The sequence below is a fragment of the Schistocerca serialis genome, unplaced genomic scaffold (assembly GCF_023864345.2).
Source record: "Schistocerca serialis cubense isolate TAMUIC-IGC-003099 unplaced genomic scaffold, iqSchSeri2.2 HiC_scaffold_1363, whole genome shotgun sequence".
Lineage (NCBI taxonomy): Eukaryota > Metazoa > Arthropoda > Insecta > Orthoptera > Acrididae > Schistocerca > Schistocerca serialis.
The window spans coordinates 8,404,624-8,424,186 of NW_026047584.1; positions in this window are offsets into that span (position 1 = coordinate 8,404,624).

Genomic DNA, 19,563 nt, shown 5'->3' on the forward strand with positions numbered 1-19,563 from the left:
TATTGACGATGAAACACAGAAATTGCATCACAATTAAACACAAAACGCACAATGCCGACTTAAGTACAAAATGACAGACTCTTCATACTGACTATGTTTTGAACTATTCCAGTGAGACTAGTTATAGATTCCGATGCTTCACTTCAGGTTTACTGTATCCCTGTGACCCTCTTATTGGCGATGAAACACAGAAATTGTATCGGAATTAAATAGAAATTTCACAATGGCGACTTAAGTACAAGAAGACTGACTCTTCTTACTGTCTATGTTTTGAACCATTCCTGTGACACTAGTTATAGATTCCAATGCTTCACTTCAGGTTTACTGTATCCCTTGGACCTTCTTATTGACGATGAAACACAGAAATTGCATAGGAATTAAATAGAAAAGGCACAATGCCGACTTAAGTACAAGACGACTGACTTTTCTTACTGTCTATGTTTTGAACCATTCCTGTGACACTAGTTATAGATTCCGATACTTCACTTCCGGTTTACTGTTTCCCTTGGACCTTCTCATTGACGATGAAACACAGAAATTGCATCGGATTTAAATACAAAAGGCACAATACCGACTTAAGTACAAGAAGACTGGCTCTTCTTACTGACTATGTTTTGAACCATTCCTGTGACACTAGTTATAGATCCCGATGCTTCACTTCCGGTTTATTGTATCCATCCGACCTTCTTATTGACGAGGAAACACAGAAATTTTTTCGGAATTAAATAGAAACGCCACAATGCCTAAAAGGGACAAGAAGACTGACTCTTCTTACTGGCTATGTTTTGAACCATTCCTGTGACACTAGGTATAGATTCTTATGCTTGACTTTCGTTTTACTGTATCCCTTGGACCTTCTTACTGACGATGAAACACAGAAATTGCATCGGAATTAAATGCAAAAGGCACAATGCCGACTTAAGTACAAGAAGACTGACCCTTCTTAATGTCTATGTTTTGAACCATTCCTGTGACACTAGTTACAGATTCCGATGCTTCACTTCAGGTTTACTGTATCCCTCTGACCTTCTTATTGACGATGAAACACAGAAATTGCATCGGAATTAAATACAAAAGGCACAATGCCGACTTAAGTCCAAGAAGACTGACTCTTTTTACTGACTATGTTTTGAACCATTCCTGTGACACTAGTTATAGATTGCAACGCTTCACTTCATGTTTACTGTATCCCTCTGACCTTCTTATTGACGATGAAACACAGAAGTTGCATCGGAATTAAATACAAAAGGCACATTACCGACTTAAGTACAAGAAAACTGACTCTTCTTACTGACTATGTTTCGGACCATTCCTGTGACACTAGTCATAGAATCCGATGCTTAACTTCAGGATTACTGTATCCCTCTGACCTTCTTATGGACGATGAAACACAGAAATTGCATCGGAATTAAATACAAAAGACACAATGCCGACTTAAGTACAAGAAGACTGACTCTTCTTACTGACTATGTTTTGAACCATTCTTGTGACACTAGCTATAGATTCCGATGCAGCACTTCAGGTTTACTGTAGCCCTCTGACCTTCTTATTGAAGATGAAACACAGAAATTGCATCGGAATTAAATACAAAAGGCACAATGCCGACTTAAGTACAAGAAGACTGACTCTTCTTACTGTCTATGTTTTGAACCAATCCTGTGACACTAGTTATAGATTCCGATGCTTCAATTCAGGTCTACTGTATCCCTTGGACCTTCTTATGGACGATGAAGCACAGAAATTGCATCGGAATTAAATACAAAAGGCACAATGTCGACTTAAGTACAAGAAGACTGACTCTTCTTACTGACTTTGTTTTAAAGCATTCCTGTGACACTAGTTATAGATTCCGATGCTTCACATCAGGTTTACTGTATCCCTCTGACCATCTTATGTACGGTGAAACACAGAAATTGCATCGGAATTAAATACAAAAGGCACAATGCCGACTTATGAACATGTAGATTGACTTTTCCTACTGTCTATGATTTGAACCATTCCTGTGACACTAGTCATAGAATCCGATGTTTCATTTCAGGCTTACTGTATCCCTCTGACCTTCTAAGTGACGATGAAACACAGAAATTGCATCGGAATTAAATACAAAAAGCGCAATGCCGAATAAAATACAAGAAGACTGACTCTTCTTCTTGTCTACGTTTTGAACCATTCCTGTGACACTAGTTATAGAATCCGATACTTCACTCCAGGTTTACTGTGTCCCTTGGACCTACTTATTGACGATGAAACACAGAAATTGCATCGGAATTAAATACAATAGGAACAATGTCGACTTAAGTACAAGTAGACTGACTCTTCCTACTGTCTATGTTTTGAACCATTCCTGTGACACAAGTTTTAATTCCGATGCTTAACTTCAGGATTACTGTATCCCTTGGACCTTCTTATTGACGATGAAACACAGAAATTGCATCGGAAATCAATACAAAAGGCACAATGCCGACTTAAGTATAAGAAGACTGACTCTTCTTACTGTCTATGTTTTGAACCATACCTGTGACACTAGTTATAGATTCCGATGCTTCACTCCAGGTTAACTGTATCCCTTGGTCCTTCTTATTGACGATGTAACACAGAAATTGCATCGGATTTAAATACAAAAGGCACAATGCCGACATAAGTACAAGAAGTCTGACTCTTCTTACTGACTATGACTTGAACCGTTCCTGTGACACTAGTAATACATTCCGATGCTTCACTTCAGGTTTACTGTATCCCTCTGATCTTCTTATTAACGATAAACACAGATATTGCATCGGAATAAAATAGAAAAGGCACAATGCCGACTTAAGTACAAGACGACTGACTTTTCTTACTGTCTAAGTTATGAACCATTCCTGTGACACTAGTTGTAGATTCCGATGCTTCACTTCAGGTTTACTGTATCATTTGGACCTTCTTATTGACGATGAAACACAGAAATTGCATCGGAGTTAAATACGAAAGGCACAATGCCGACTTAAGTACAAGAAGACTGACTCTTCTTACTGACTATGTTTTGAACCATTCCTGTGACACTAGTTATAGATCCCGATGCTTCACTTCAGGTTTACTGTATCCCTCTGACCTTCTTAGTGACGAGGAAACACAAAAAAGTGCATCGGAATTAAACAGATACGCCACAGTGCCCACTTAAGTACGAGAAGACTGACTCTACTTACTGGCTATGTTTTGAAACATTCCTGTGACACTAGTTATAGATTCCGATGCTTGACTTCGGTTTTACTGTATCCCTTGGGCCTTCTTATTGACGATGAAACACAGAAATTGCATCGGAATTAAATACAAAAGGCACAATGCCGACTTAAGTACAAGAAGACTGACCCTTCTTACAGTCTATGTTTTGAACCATTCCTGTGACACTAGTTATAGATTCCGATGGTTAACTTCTGGTTTACTGTATCCCTTGGACCTTCTTATTGACGATGAAACACAGAAATTGCATCGTAATTAAATAGAAAAAGCACAATGCCGACTTAAGTACATGAAGACTGATTCTTCTTACTGTATATATTTTGAACCATTCCTGTGACACTAGTTATAGAGTTCGATGCTTCACTTCAGGTTTACTGTATCCGTTGGACCTTCTTATTGACGATGAAACACAGAAATTGCATCGGAATAATAAAAAAAAGGACAATGCCGACTTAAGTACAAGAATACTGACCCTTCCTACTGTCAATGTTTTGAACCATTCCTTTGACACTTGTTATAGACTCCGATGCTTCACTTCAGGTTTACTGTATCCCTCTGATCTTCTTATTGACAATGAAACACAGAAATTGCATCGAAAATAAATACAAAAGGCACAATGCCGTCTTAAGTACAAGAAGACTGACTCTTCTTACTGTCTATGTTTTGAACCATTCCTGTGACACTAGTTATAGATTCCGATGCTTCACTTCAGGTTTACTGTATCCCTTGGACCTTCTTATTGACGATGAAACACAGAAATTGCATCGGAATTAAATAGAAGAGGCACAATGAAGACTTAAGTACAAGACGACTGACTTTTCTTACTGTCTATGTTTTGAACCATTCCTGTGACACTAGTTATAGATTCCGATGCTTCACTTCCGGTTTACTGTATCCCTTGGACCTTCTCATTGACGATGAGACACAGAAATTGCATCGGATTTAAATACAAAAGGCACAATACCGACATAAGTACATGAAGACTGACTCATCTTACTGACTATGTTTTGAACCATTCTTGTGACACTAGTTATAGATCCTGATGCTTCACTTCCGGTTTATTGTATCCCTCCGACCTTCTTATTGACGAGGAAACACAGAAATTGTATCGGAATTAAATAGAAACGCCACAATGCCTACTAAGGTACAAGAAGACTGACTCTTCTTACTGGCTATGTTTTGAACCATTCCAGTGACACTAGTTATAGATTCTGATCCTTGACTTCCGTTTTACTGTATCCCTTGGACCTTCTTACTGACGATGAAACACAGAAATTGCATCGGAATTAAATGCAAAAGGCACAATGCCGACTTAAGTACAAGAAGGCTGACCCTTCTTAATGTCTATGCTTTGAACCATTCCTGTGACACTAGTTACTGATTCCGATGCTTCACTTTATGTTTACTGTATCCTTCTGACCTTCTTATCGACGATGAAACACAGAACTTGCATCGGAATTAAATACAAAAGGCACAATGCCCACTTAAGTACAAGAAGACTGACTCTTTTTACTGACTATGTTTTGAACCATTCCTGTGACACTACTTATAGATTGCAACGCTTCACTTCATGTTTACTGTATCCCTCTGACCTTCTTATTGACGATGAAACGCAGAAATTGCATCGGAATTTAATAGAAATGTCACAATGCCGACTTAAGTACAAGTAGACTGACTCTTCTTACTGTCTATGTTTTGAACCATTCCTGTGACACTAGTTATAGATTCCGATGCTTCACTTCAGGTTTACTGTATCCCTTGGACCTTCTTATTGACGATGAAACACAGTAATTGCATCGGAAATAAATAGAAAAGGCACAATGCCGACTTAAGTACAAGACGACTGACTTTTCTTACTGTTTATGTTTTGAACCTTTCCTGTGACACTAGTTATAGATTCCGATGCTTCACTCCAGGTTTACTGTGTCCCTTAGACCTACTTATTGACGATGAAACACAAAAATTGCATCGGAATTAAATACAATAGGAACAATGTCGACATCAGTACAAGTAGACTGACTCTTCCTACTGTCTATGCTTTTAACCATTCCTGTGACACTAGTTTTAGATTCCGATGCTTAACTTCAGGATTACTTTATCCCTTGGACCGTCTTATTGACGATGAAACACAGAAATTGCATCGGAATTAAATACAAAAGGCACAATGCCGACTTAAGTACAAGAAGACAGACTCACCTTACTGTCTATGGTTTGAACCATCCCTGTGACACTAGTTATAGATTCCGATGCTTCACTCAAGGTTAACTGTATCCCTTGGTCCTTCTTATTGACGATGAAACACAGAAATTGTATCGGATTTAAATACAAAAGGCACAATGCCGACTTAAGAACGAGAAGACTGACTCTTCTTACTGATTATGATTTGAGTCATTCCTGTGACACCTAAATTCCGATGATTCACTTCAGGTTTAATGTATCCCTTGGACCTTCTTATTAACGATGAAACACAGAAATTGCATCGGAATTAAATACAAAAGGCACATTACCGACTTAAGTACAAGAAAACTGACTCTTATTACTGACTATGTCTCGGACCATTCCTGTGACACTAGTCATAGAATCTGATGCTTAACTTCAGGATTACTGTATCCCTCTGACCTTCTTATTGACGATGAAACACAGAAATTGCATCGGAATTAAATACAAAAGGCACAATGCCGACTTAAGTACAAGAAGACTGACTCTTCTTACTGACTATGTTTTGAACCATTCCTGTGACACTAGTCATAGATTCCGATGCTTAACTTCAGGATTACTGTATCCCTTGGACCTTCTTATTGACGATGAAACACAGAAATTGCATCGGAATTAAATACAAAAGGCACAATGCCGACTTAAGTACAAGGAGACTGACTCTTCTTACTGACTATGTTTTGAACCATTCTTGTGACACTAGCTATAGATTTCGATGCTTCACTTCAGGTTTACTGTATCCCTTAAACCTTCTTATTGACGATGAAACCCAGAAATTGCATCGGAATTAAATACAAAAGGCACAATGCCGACTTAAGTACAAGAAGACTGTTTCTACTGACTGTGTATGCTTTGAACCATTCCTGTGACTCTAGTTATAGATTCCGATGCTGCACTTCAGGTTTACTGTAGCCCTCTGACCTTCTTATTGACGATGAAACACAGAAATTGCATCGGAATTAAATACAAAAGGTACAATGCCGACTTAAGTACAAGAAGGCTGACTCTTCTTACTGTGTATGTTTTGAACCATTCCTGTGACACTAGTTTTAGATTCCGATGCATCAATTCAGGTCTACTGTATCCCTTGGACCTTCTTATTGACGATGAAACACAGAAATGTCATCGGAATTAAATACAAAAGGCACAATGCCGACTTAAGTACAAGAAGACTGACTCTTCTTACTGACTTTGTTTTGAAGCATTCCTGTGACACTAGTTATAAATTCCGATGCTTCACATCAGGTTTACTGTATCCTTCTGACCATCTTATGTACGATGAAACACAGAAATTGCATCGGAATTATATACAAAAGGCACAATGCCGACTTATGTACATGTAGATTGACTTTTCCTACTGTCTATGATTTGAACCATTGCTGTGACACTAGTCATAGAATCCGATGGTTCATTTCAGGTTTACTGTATCCCTCTGACCTTCTTAGTGACGATGAAACACAGAAATTGCATCGGAATTAAATACAAAAAGCGCAATGCCGAATAAAGTACAAGAAGAATGACTCTTCTTCCTGTCTGCGTTTTGAACCATTCCTGTGACACTAGTTATAGACTCCGATGCTTCACTCCAGGTTTACTGTATCCCTTGGACTATCTTATTGACGATGAAACACAGAAATTGCATCGGATTAAATACAAAAGGCACAATGCCGACTTAAGTACAAGAAGACTGACTCTTCTTACTGACTATGATTTGAACCATCCCTGTGACAGTAGTTATAGATTCCGATGCTTCACTCCAGGTATACTCTGTCCCTTGGACCTACCTATTGACGATGAAACACAGAAATTGCATCGGAATTAAATACAATAGGAACAATGTCGACTTAAGTACAAGTAGACTGACTCTTCCTACTGTCTATGTTTTGAACCATTGCTGTGACACTAGTTTTAATTCCGATGCTTAACTTCAGGATTACTGTATCCCTTGGCCCTACTTATTGACGATGAAACACAGAAATTGCATCGGATTTAAATACAAAAGGCACAATGCCGTCTTAAGTACAAGAAGACTGACTCTTCTAACTGATTATGATTTTAGCCATTCCTGTGACACTTAAATTCCGATAATTCACTTCAGGTTTACTGCATCCCTTGGACCTTCTTATTGACGATGAAATACAAAAATTGCATCGGAATTAAATACAAAAGGCACAACGCAGAATTAAGTACAAGAAGACAGACACTTCTTACTGACTATGTTTTGAACCATTGCTGTGACACTAGTTATAGATTCCGATGCTTCACTTCAGGATTACTGTATCCCTTGGACCTTCTTACTGACGATGAAACACAGATATTGCATTGGAATTAAATAGAAAAGGAAAATTGCCGATTTAAGTACAAGAGGACTGACTCTTCTTACTGTTTATGTTTTGCACCATTCCTGTGACACTAGTTATAGATTCCGATGCTTAACTCCAGGTTTACTGTATCTCTTGGACCTTCTTATTGACGATGAAACACAGATATTACATCGGAATTAAATACAAAAGGAACAATGCCGACTTAAGTACAAGAAGACTGACTCTTCTTACTGACTATGACTTGAACCGTTCCTGTGACACTAGTTATAGTTTCCGATGCTTCACTTCAGGTTTACTGTATCCCTTGGACCTTCTTATTGACGATGAAACACAGAAATTGCATCGGGATTAAATAGAAAAGGCACAATGCCGACTTAAGTACATGAAGACTGACTCTAATTACTGTCTATGTTTTGAACCATTCCTGTCACACTAGTTATAGTTTTCCATGCTTCACTTCAGGTTTACTGTATCCCTTGGACCTTCTTATTGACGATGAAACACAGAAATTGCATCGGAATTAAATACAAAATCACAATACCGACTTAAGTACAAGAAGACTGACTCATCTTACTGTCTATGATTTGAACCATTCCTGTGACACTAGTTATAGATTCCGATGCTTCACTTCAGGTTTATTGTATCCTTTGGACCTTCTTATTGACGATGAATTTCAGAAATTGCATTGGAATAAAATACAAAAGGCACTATGCCGACTTAAGTACAAGAAGACTGACTCTTCCTACTGTCAATGTTTTGAACCATTCCTGTCACACTAGTAATACATTCCGATGCTTCACTTCAGGTTTATTGTATCCCTCTGATCTTCTTATTGACGATAAACACAGATATTGCATCGGAATAAAATAGAAAAGGCACAATGCCGACTTAAGTACAAGACGACTGACTTTTCTTACTGTCTAAGTTTCGAACCATTCCTGTGACACTAGTTGTAGATTCCAATGCTTCACTTCAGGTTTACTGTATCATTTGGACCTTCTTATTGACGATGAAACACCGAAATTGCTTCGCAATTAAATACAAAAGGCACAATGCCGACTTAAGTACAAGAAGACTGACTCTTCTTACTGACTATGTTTTGAACCATTCCTGTGACAATAGCTATAGATCCCGATGCCTCACTTCAGGTTTACTGTATCCCTCTGACCTTCTTATTGACGAGGAAACACAGAAATTGCATCGGAATTGAATAGATACGCCACAGTGCCTACTTAAGTACGAGAAGACTGACTCTACTTACTGGCTATGTTTTGAAACATTCCTGTGACACTAGTTATAGATTCCGATGCTTGACTTCGGTTTTACTGTATCCCTTGGACCTTCTTATTGACGATGAAACACAGATATTGCATCGGAATTAAATACAAAAGGCACAATGCCGACTTAAGTACAAGAAGACTGACTCTTCTTACAGTCTATGTTTTGAACCATTCCTGTGACACTAGTTATAGATTCCGATGCTTAACTTCAGGTTTACTGTATCCCTTGGACCCTCTTATTGACGATGAAACACAGAAATTGCATAGGAATTAAATACAAAAGGCACAATACCGACTTAAGTACAAGAAGACTGACTCTTCTTACTGTCTATGTTTTGAACCATTCCTGTGACACTAGCTACAGATTCCGATGCTTCACTTCAGGTTTACTGTATCCCTTGGACCTTCTTATTGACGATGAAACTTAGAATTTGCATCGGAATTAAATAAAAAAGGGACAATGCCGACTTAAGTACAAAAAGACTGACTCTTCTTACTGACTATGTTTTGAACCATTCCAGTGACACTAGTTATAGATTCCGATGCTTCACTTCAGGTTTACTGTATACCTCTGACCCTCTTATTGACGATGAAACACAGAAATTGCATCGGAATTAGATACAAAAGGCACAATGCCGACTTAAGTACAAGAAGTCTGACTCTTTTTACTGACTATGTTTTGAACCATTCCTGTGGCACTAGTTATAGATTAGTATGCTTCACTTCAGGTTTACTGTATCCCTCTGACATTCTTGTTGACGATGAAACACAGAAATTGCATCGGAATTAAATAGAAAAGGCACGATGCCGACTTAAGTACAAGACGACTGACTTTTCTTACTGTCTATGTTTTGAACCATTCCTGTGACACTAGTTATAGATTCCGATGCTTCACTTCCGGTTTACTGTATCCCTTGGACCTTCTCATTGACGATGAAACACAGAAATTGCATCGGAATTATATACAAAAGGCACAATGCCGACTTAAGTACAAGAAGACTGACTCTTCTTACTGACTATGATTTGAACCTTTCCTGTGACACTAGTTATAGATCCCGATGCTTCACTTCCGGTTTACTGTATCTCTCCGACCTTCTTATTGACGAGGAAACACAGAAATTGTTTCGGAATTAAATAGAAACGCCACAATCCCTACTAAAGTACAAGAAGACTGACTCTTCTTACTGGCTATGCTTTGAACCATTCCTGTGACACTAGTTATAGATTCTGATGCTTGACTTCCGTTTTACTGTATCCCTTGGACCTTCTTACTGACGATGAATCACAGAAATTGCAACGGAATTAAATACAAAAGTCACAATGCCGACTTAAGTACAAGAAGACTGACCCTTCTTAAAGTCTATGATTTGAACCATTCCTGTGACACTAGTTACAGATTCCGATGCTTCACTTCGGGTTTGCTGTATCCCTCTGACCTTCTTATTGACGATGAAACACAGAACTTTCATCGGAATTAAATACAAAAGGCACAATGCCGACTTAAGTACAAGAAGACTGACTCTTCTTACTGACTATGTTTTGATCCATTCCTGTGACACTAGTTACAGATTGCAACGCTTCACTTCAGGTTTACCGTATCCCTCTGACCTTCGTATTGCCGATGAAGCACAGAAATTGCATCGGAATTAAATACAAATGTCACAATGCCGACTTAAGTACAAGAAGAGTGACACTTATTACTGTCTATGATTTGAACCATTCCTGTGACACTAGTTATAGATTCCGATGCTTCACTCCATGTTTACTGTAACCCTTGGACCTACTTATTGACGATGAAACACAGAAATGGCATCGGAATTAAATACAAAAGGCAAAATGCCGACTTAAGTACAAGAAGACTGACCCTTCTTACTGTCTATGTTTTGAACCATTCCTGTGACACTAGTTATAGATTCCGATGCTTCACTCCAGGTTTACTGTATTCCTTGGACCTTCTTGTAGACGATGAAACACAGAAATTGCATCGGAATTAAATACAAAAGGCACAATGCCGACTTAAGGACGAGAAGACTGACTCTTCTTACTGACTATGTTTTGAACCATTCCTGTGACACTAGTTATAGATTCAGATGCTTCACCCCAGGTTTACTGTATCCCTTGGACCTTCTTATTGACGATGTAACACAGAAATTGCATCAGAATTAAATACAAAAGGCACAATACCGTCTTAAGTACAAGAAGACTGACTCTTCTTATTGTATATGTTTTGAACCATTCCTGTGACACTAGTTATAGATTCCGATGCTTCACTTCAGGTTTAATGTATCACTTGGACCTACTTATTGACGATGAAACACAGAAATTGCATCGGAATTAAACACAAAAGGCACAATGCCGACTTAAGTACAAAAAGACTGACTCTTCTTAATGACAATGTTTTGAACCATTCCTGTGACACTAGTTATAGATTCCGATGCTTCACTTCAGGTTTACTGTATCCCTTGGACCTACTTATTGACGATGAAACACAGAAATTGCATCGGAATTAAACACAAAAGGCACAATGCCGACTTAAGTACAAAAAGACTGACTCTTCTTACTGACTATGTTTTGAACCATTCCAGTGACACTAGTTATAGATTCCGATGCTTCACTTCAGGTTTACTGTATACCTCTGACCCTCTTTTTGACGATGAAACACAGAAATTGCATCGGAATTAGATACAAAAGGCACAATGCCGACTTAAGTACAAGAAGTCTGACTCTTTTTACTGACTATGTTTTGAACCATTCCTGTGGCACTAGTTATAGATTAGTATGCTTCACTTCAGGTTTACTGTATCCCTCTGACATTCTTGTTGACGATGAAACACAGAAATTGCATCGGAATTAAATAGAAAAGGCACGATGCCGACTTAAGTACAAGACGACTGACTTTTCTTACTGTCTATGTTTTGAACCATTCCTGTGACACTAGTTATAGATTCCGATGCTTCACTTCCGGTTTACTGTATCCCTTGGACCTTCTCATTGACGATGAAACACAGAAATTGCATCGGAATTAAATACAAAAGGCACAATGCCGACTTAAGTACAAGAAGACTGACTCTTCTTACTGACTATGTTTTGAACCTTTCCTGTGACACTAGTTATAGATCCCGATGCTTCACTTCCGGTTTACTGTATCTCTCCGACCTTCTTATTGACGAGGAAACACAGAAATTGTTTCGGAATAAAATAGAAACGCCACAATCCCTACTAAAGTACAAGAAGACTGTCTCTTCTTACTGGCTATGCTTTGAACCATTCCTGTGACACTAGTTATAGATTCTGATGCTTGACTTCCGTTTTACTGTATCCCTTGGACCTTCTTACTGACGATGAAACACAGAAATTGCAACGGAATTAAATACGAAAGTCACAATGCCGACTTAAGTACAAGAAGACTGACCCTTCTTAATGTCTATGATTTGAACCATTCCTGTGACACTAGTTACAGATTCCGATGCTTCACTTCGGGTTTGCTGTATCCCTCTGACCTTCTTATTGACGATGAAACACAGAACTTGCATCGGAATTAAATACAAAAGGCACAATGCCGACTTAAGTACAAGAAGACTGACTCTTCTTACTGACTATGTTTTGATCCATTCCTGTGACACTAGTTACAGATTGCAACGCTTCACTTCAGGTTTACTGTATCCCTCTGACCTTCGTATTGCCGATGAAGCACAGAAATTGCATCGGAATTAAATACAAATGTCACAATGCCGACTTAAGTACAAGAAGAGTGACACTTATTACTGTCTATGATTTGAACCATTCCTGTGACACTAGTTATAGATTCCGATGCTTCACTCCATGTTTACTGTATCCCTTGGACCTTCTTATTGATGATGAAACACAGAAATTGCATCGGAATTAAATAGAAAAGGCACAATGCCGACTTAAGTACAAGAAGACTGACTTTTCTTACCAACTATGTTTTGAACAATTCCTGTGTCACTAGTTATAGATTCCAATACTTCACTACAGGTTTACTGTATCCCTTGGACCTTCTTATTGATGATGAAACACAGAAATGGCATCGGAATTAAATACAAAAGGCAAAATGCCGACTTAATTACAAGAAGACTGACCCTTCTTACTGTCTATATTTTGAACCATTCCTGTGACACTAGTTATAGATACCGATGCTTCATTTCAGGTTTACTGTATCCCTCTGACCTTCCTATTGACGATGAAACACAGAAATTGCATCGGAATTAAATACAAAAGGCACAATGCCGACTTAAGTACAAGAAGACTGACACTTCGTACTGTCTATGTTTTGAACCATTCCTGTGACACTAGTTATAGATTCCGATGCTTCACTCCAGGTTTACTGTATTCCTTGGACCTTCTTGTAGACGATGAAACACAGAAATTGCATCGGAATTAAATACAAAAGGCACAATGCCGACTTAAGGACAAGAAGACTGACTCTTCTTACTGACTATGTTTTGAACCATTCCTGTGACACTAGTTATAGATTCCGATGCTTCACCCCAGGTTTACTGTATCCCTTGGACCTTCTTATTGACGATGTAACACAGAAATTGCATCGGAATTAAATAGAAAAGGCACAATGCCGACTTAAGTACAAGAAGACTGTCCCTTCCTCTTTGTCTATGCTTTAAACCATTCCTGTGACACTAGTTATAGATTCCGACGCTTCACTTCAGGTTTACTGTATCCCTTGCACCTTCTTATATACGATAAAACAAAGAAATTGGTTCGGAATTCAAAAAAAAGGCACAATGCCTACTTAACTACAGGAAGACTGACTCTTCTTACTGACTATGCTTTGAACCATTCCTGTGACACTAGTTATAGATTCCGATGCTTAACTTCAGGATTACTGTATCCCTCTGACCTTCTTAGTGACGATGAAACACAGAAATTGCATCGGAATTAAATACAAAAAGCACAATGCCGACTTAAGTACAAGAATACTGACTCATCTTACTGTCTATGATTTGCACCATTCCTGTGGCACTAGTTATAGATTCCGATGCTTCACTCCAGGTTTTCTGTATCCCTTGGACCTTCTTATAGACGATGAAACACAGAAATTGCATCGGAATTAAATACAAAAGGCACAATGCCGACTTAAGGAAAAGAAGACTGACTCTTCTTACTGACTATGTTTGGAACCATTCCTGTGACACTAGTTATAGATTCCGATACTTCACTTCAGGTTTACTGTATCCCGCTGACCTTCTAATTGACCATGAAACACAGAAATTGCATCGGAATTAAATACAAAAGGCACAATGCCGACTTAAGTACAAGAAGACTGACTCTTCTTACTGTCTATGTTTTGGACCATTCCATTGACACTAGTTATAGATTCCGATGCTTCACTCCAGGTTTACCGTATCCCTTGGACCATCTTATTGACGATGAAACACAGAAATTGCATCGGAATTAAATAGAGAAGGCACAATGCCGACTTAAGTACAGGAAGACTCAATCTTTTTACTGACTATGATTTAAACCATTCCTGTGACACTAGTTATAGATTCCGTTGCTTCACTTCAGGTTTGCTGTATCCCTTGGACCTTCCTATTGACGATGAAACACAGAAAGTGCATCGGAATTAAATACAAAAGGCAAAATGCCGACTTAAGTACACGAAGACTGACTCTTCTTACTTTCTATGTATTGAACCATTCCTGTGACACTGGTTATAGATTCCGATGCTACACTCCAGGTTTACTGTATCCCTTGGAGCTTCTTATTGACGATGAAACACAGAAATTGCATCGGAATTAAATACAAAAGGCACAATGCCGACTTAAGGACAAGAAGACTGACGCTTCTCTCTGACTATGTTTTGAACCATTCCTGTGACTCTAGTTATAGATTCCGATGCTTCACTTCAGGTTTACTGTATCCCTCTGAAATTCTTATTGACGATGAAACACAGAAATTGAATCGGAATTAAATACAAAAGGCACAATGCCGACTTAAGGACAAGAAGACTGACTCTTCTTACTGACTATGTTTAGAACCATTCCTGTGACACTAGTTATAGATTCCGATACTTCACTTCAGGTTTACTGTGTCCCGCTGACCTTCTTATTGACCATGAAACACAGAAATTGCATCGGAATTAAATACAAAAGGCACAATGCCGACTTAAGGACAAGAAGACTGACCCTTTTTACTGTCCATGCTTTGAACCATTCCTGTGACACTAGTTATAGATTCCGATGCTTCACTGCAGGCTTACTGTGTCCCTTAGACCTTCTTATTGACGATGAAACACACAAATTACATCGGAATTAAATACAATAGGCACAATGCCGACTTGAGTACAAGAAGACTGACTCTTCCTACTGTCTATGTTTTGAACCATTCCTGTGACACTAGTCATAGATTCCGATGCTTAACTTCAGGATTACTGTATCCCTCTGACCTTCTTATTGACGATGAAACACAGAAATTGCATCCGAATTAAATACAAAAGGCACAATGCCGACTTAAGTACAAGAAGACTGACTCTTCTTACTGTCTATGTTTTGAACCATCCCTGTGACACTAGTTATAGTTTCCGATGCTTCACTTCAGGTTTACTGTATCCCTTGGTCCTTCTTATTGACGAAGAAACACAGAAATTGCATCGGAATTAAATACAAAAGGCACAATGCCGACTTAAGTACAAGAAGACTGACTCTTATTACTGACTGTGTTTTGGACCATTCCTGTGACACTAGTTATAGTTTCCGATGCTTCACTCCAGGTTTACTATATCTTGGACCTTCTTATTGACGATGAAACACAGAAATTGCATCGGAATTAAATAGAAAAGGCACAATGCCGACTTAAGTACAAGAAGACTGACGCTTCTTACTGACTATGCTATGAACCATTCCTGTGACACTAGTTATAGATTCCGATGCTTCACTTCAGGTTTACTGTACACCTTGGACCTTCTTATTGACTATGAAATACAGAAATCGCATCGGATTTAAATACAAAAGGCACAATTTTGACTTAAGTACATGAAGACTGACTCTTCCTACTGTCTATATTTTGAACCATTCCTGTGACACTAGTTATAGATTCCGATGCTTCAATTTAGGTTTACTGTATCCCTCTGACCTTGTTGCCGATGAAACATAGAAATTGCATCGGAATTAAATACAAAAGGCACAATGACGACTTAAGGACAAGAAGACTGACCCTTCTTATTATCTATGTTTTGAACCAGTCCTGTGACACTAGTTATAGATTTCGATGCTTCACTTCAGGTTTACTGTTTCCCATGCACCTTCTTATTGACGATGAAACACAGAAATTGCATCGGAATTAAATACAAAAGGCACAATGCCGACTTATGTACAAGAAGACTGACTTTTCCTACTGTCTATGTTTTGAACCATTTCTGTGACACTAGTTATAGAGTCCGATGCTTCACTTCAGGTTTACTGTATCCCTTGGACCTTCTTATTGACGGTGAAACACAGAAATTGCATCGGAATTAAATACGAAAGGCACAATGCCAACTTAAGTTCAAGAAGACTGACTCCTCTTACTGACTATGTTTTGAACCATTCCCGTGACACTAGTTATAGATTCCGATACTTCACTTCAGGTTTACTGTATCCTTCTGACCTTCTTATTGACGATGAAACACAGAAATTGCATCGGAATTAAATAGAAAAGGCACTATGCCGACTGAAGTACAAGAAGACTGACTCTTCTTACTGTCTATGCTTTGAACCATTCCTGTGACACTAGATATAGATTCCGATGCTTCACTCCAGGTTTACTGTATCCCTTGGACCTTCTTATAGACGATGAAACACAGAAATTGCATCGGAATTAAATACAAAAGGCACAATGCCGACTTAAGGACAAGAAGACTGACTCTTCTTACTGACTATGTTTAGAACCATTCCTGTGACACTAGTTATAGATTCCGATACTTCACTTCAGGTTTACTGTGTCCCGCTGACCTTCTTATTGACCATGAAACACAGAAATTGCATCGGAATTAAATACAAAAGACACAATGCCGACTTAAGTACAAGAAGACTGACTCTTCTTACTGTCTATGTTTTGGACCATTCCATTGACACTAGTTATAGATTCCGATGCTTCACTTCAGGTTTACCGTATCCCTTGGACCATCTTATTGACGATGAAACACAGAAAATGCATCGGAATTAAATAGAAAAGGCACAATGCCGACTTAAGTACAGGAAGACTCAATCTTTTTACTGACTATGTTTTAAACCATTCCTGTGACACTAGTTATAGATTCCGATGCTTCACTTCAGGTTTGCTGTATCCCTTGGAGCTTGTTATTGACGATGAAACACAGAAATTGCATCGGAATTAAATACAAAAGGCACAATGCCGACTTAAGGACAAGAAGGCTGACCCTTTTTACTATCCATGCTTTGAACCATTCCTGTGACACTCGTTATAGATTCCGATGCTTCACTGCTGGCTTACTGTGTCCCTTAGACCTTCTTATTGACGATGAAACACAGAAATTACATCGGAATTAAATACAATAGGCACAATGCCGACTTGAGTACAAGAAGACTGACTCTTCCTACTGTCTATGTTTGAACCATTCCTGTGACACTAGTTATAGGTTCCGATGCTTCACTTCAGGTTTACTGTATCCCTTGGACCGTCTTATTGACGATGAAACACAGATATTGCATCGGAATTAAATACAAAAGGCACAATACCGACTTAAGAACAAGAAGAGTGACTCTTCTTACTGACTATGCTTTGAACCATTCCTGTGACACTAGTCATAGATTCCGATGCTTAACTTCAGGATTACTGTATCCCTCTGACCTTCTTATTGACGATGAAACACAGAAATTGCATCCGATTTAAATACAAAAGGCACATGCCGACTTAAGTACAAGAAGACTGACTCTTTTACTGTCTATGTTTTGAACCATCCCTGTGACACTAGTTATAGTTTCCGATGCTTCACTCCAGGTTTACTGTATCCCTTGGTCCTTCTTATTGACGAAGAAACACAGAAATTGCATCGGATTTAAATACAAAAGGCACAATTTTGACTTAAGTACAAGAAGACTGACTCTTCCTACTGTCTATATTTTGAACCATTCCTGTGACACTAGTTATAGATTCCGATGCTTCAATTTAGGTTTACTGTATCCCTCTGAAATTGTTGCCGATGAAACATAGAAATTGCATCGGAATTAAATACAAAAGGCACAATGCCGACTTAAGGACAAGAAGACTGACCCTTCTTACTATCTATGTTTTGAACCAGTCCTGTGACACTAGTTATAGATTTCGATGCTTCACTTCAGGTTTACTGTTTCCCTTGGACCTTCTTATTGACGATGAAACACAGAAATAGCATCGGAATTAAATACAAAAGGCACAATGCCGACTTATGTACAAGAAGACTGACTTTTCCTACTGTCTATGCTTCGAACCATTTCTGTGACACTAGTTATGGAGTCCAATGCTTCACTTCAGGTTTACTGTATCCCTTGGACCTTCTTATTGACGGTGAAACACAGAAATTGCATCGGAATTAAATACGAAAGGCACAATGCCAACTTAAGTTCAAGAAGACTGACTCCTCTTACTGACTATGTTTTGAACCATTCCTGTGACACTAGTTATAGATTCCGATACTTCACTTCAGGTTTACTGTATCCTTCTGACCTTCTTATTGACGATGAAACACAGAAATTGCATCGGAATTAAATAGAAAAGGCACTATGCCGACTTAAGTACAAGAAGACTGACTCTTCTTACTGTCTATGCTTTGAACCTTTCCAGTGACACTAGTTATAGATTCCGATGCCTAACTTCAGGATTACTGTATCCCACTGACCTTGTTAGTGACGATGAAACACAAAAATTGCATCGGAATTAAATACAAAAAGCACAATGCCGACTTAAGTACAAGAATACTGACTCATCTTACTGTCTATGATTTGCACCATTAATGTGACACTAATTATAGATTCCGATGTTTCACTTCAGGTTTACTGTTTCCCTTGGACCTTCTTATTGACGATGAAACACAGAAATTGCATCGGAATTAAATACAAAACGTACAATGCCGACTTATGTACAAGAAGACTGACTCTTCCTACTGTCTATGTTTTGAACCATTTCTGTGACACTAGTTATAGAGTCGGATGCTTCACTTCAGGTTTACTGTATCCCTTGGACCTTGTTATTTACGATGAATCACAGAAATTGCATCGGAATTAAATACAAAAGGCACAATGCCGACTTAAGTACAAGAAGACCGACTCTTCTTACTGTCTATAATTTGAACCATTCCAGTGACACTAGTTATAGATTCCGATGCTTCACTTCAGGTTTACTGTATCCCTTGGACCTTCTTATTGACGATGAAACACAGAAATTGCATCGGAATTAAATACAAAATGGACAATGCCGACTTAAGTACAAAAAGACTGACTCTTCCAACTGTCTATGTTTTGAACCATTCCTGTGACTCTAGTTATAGATTCCGATGCTTAACTTCCGGATTACTG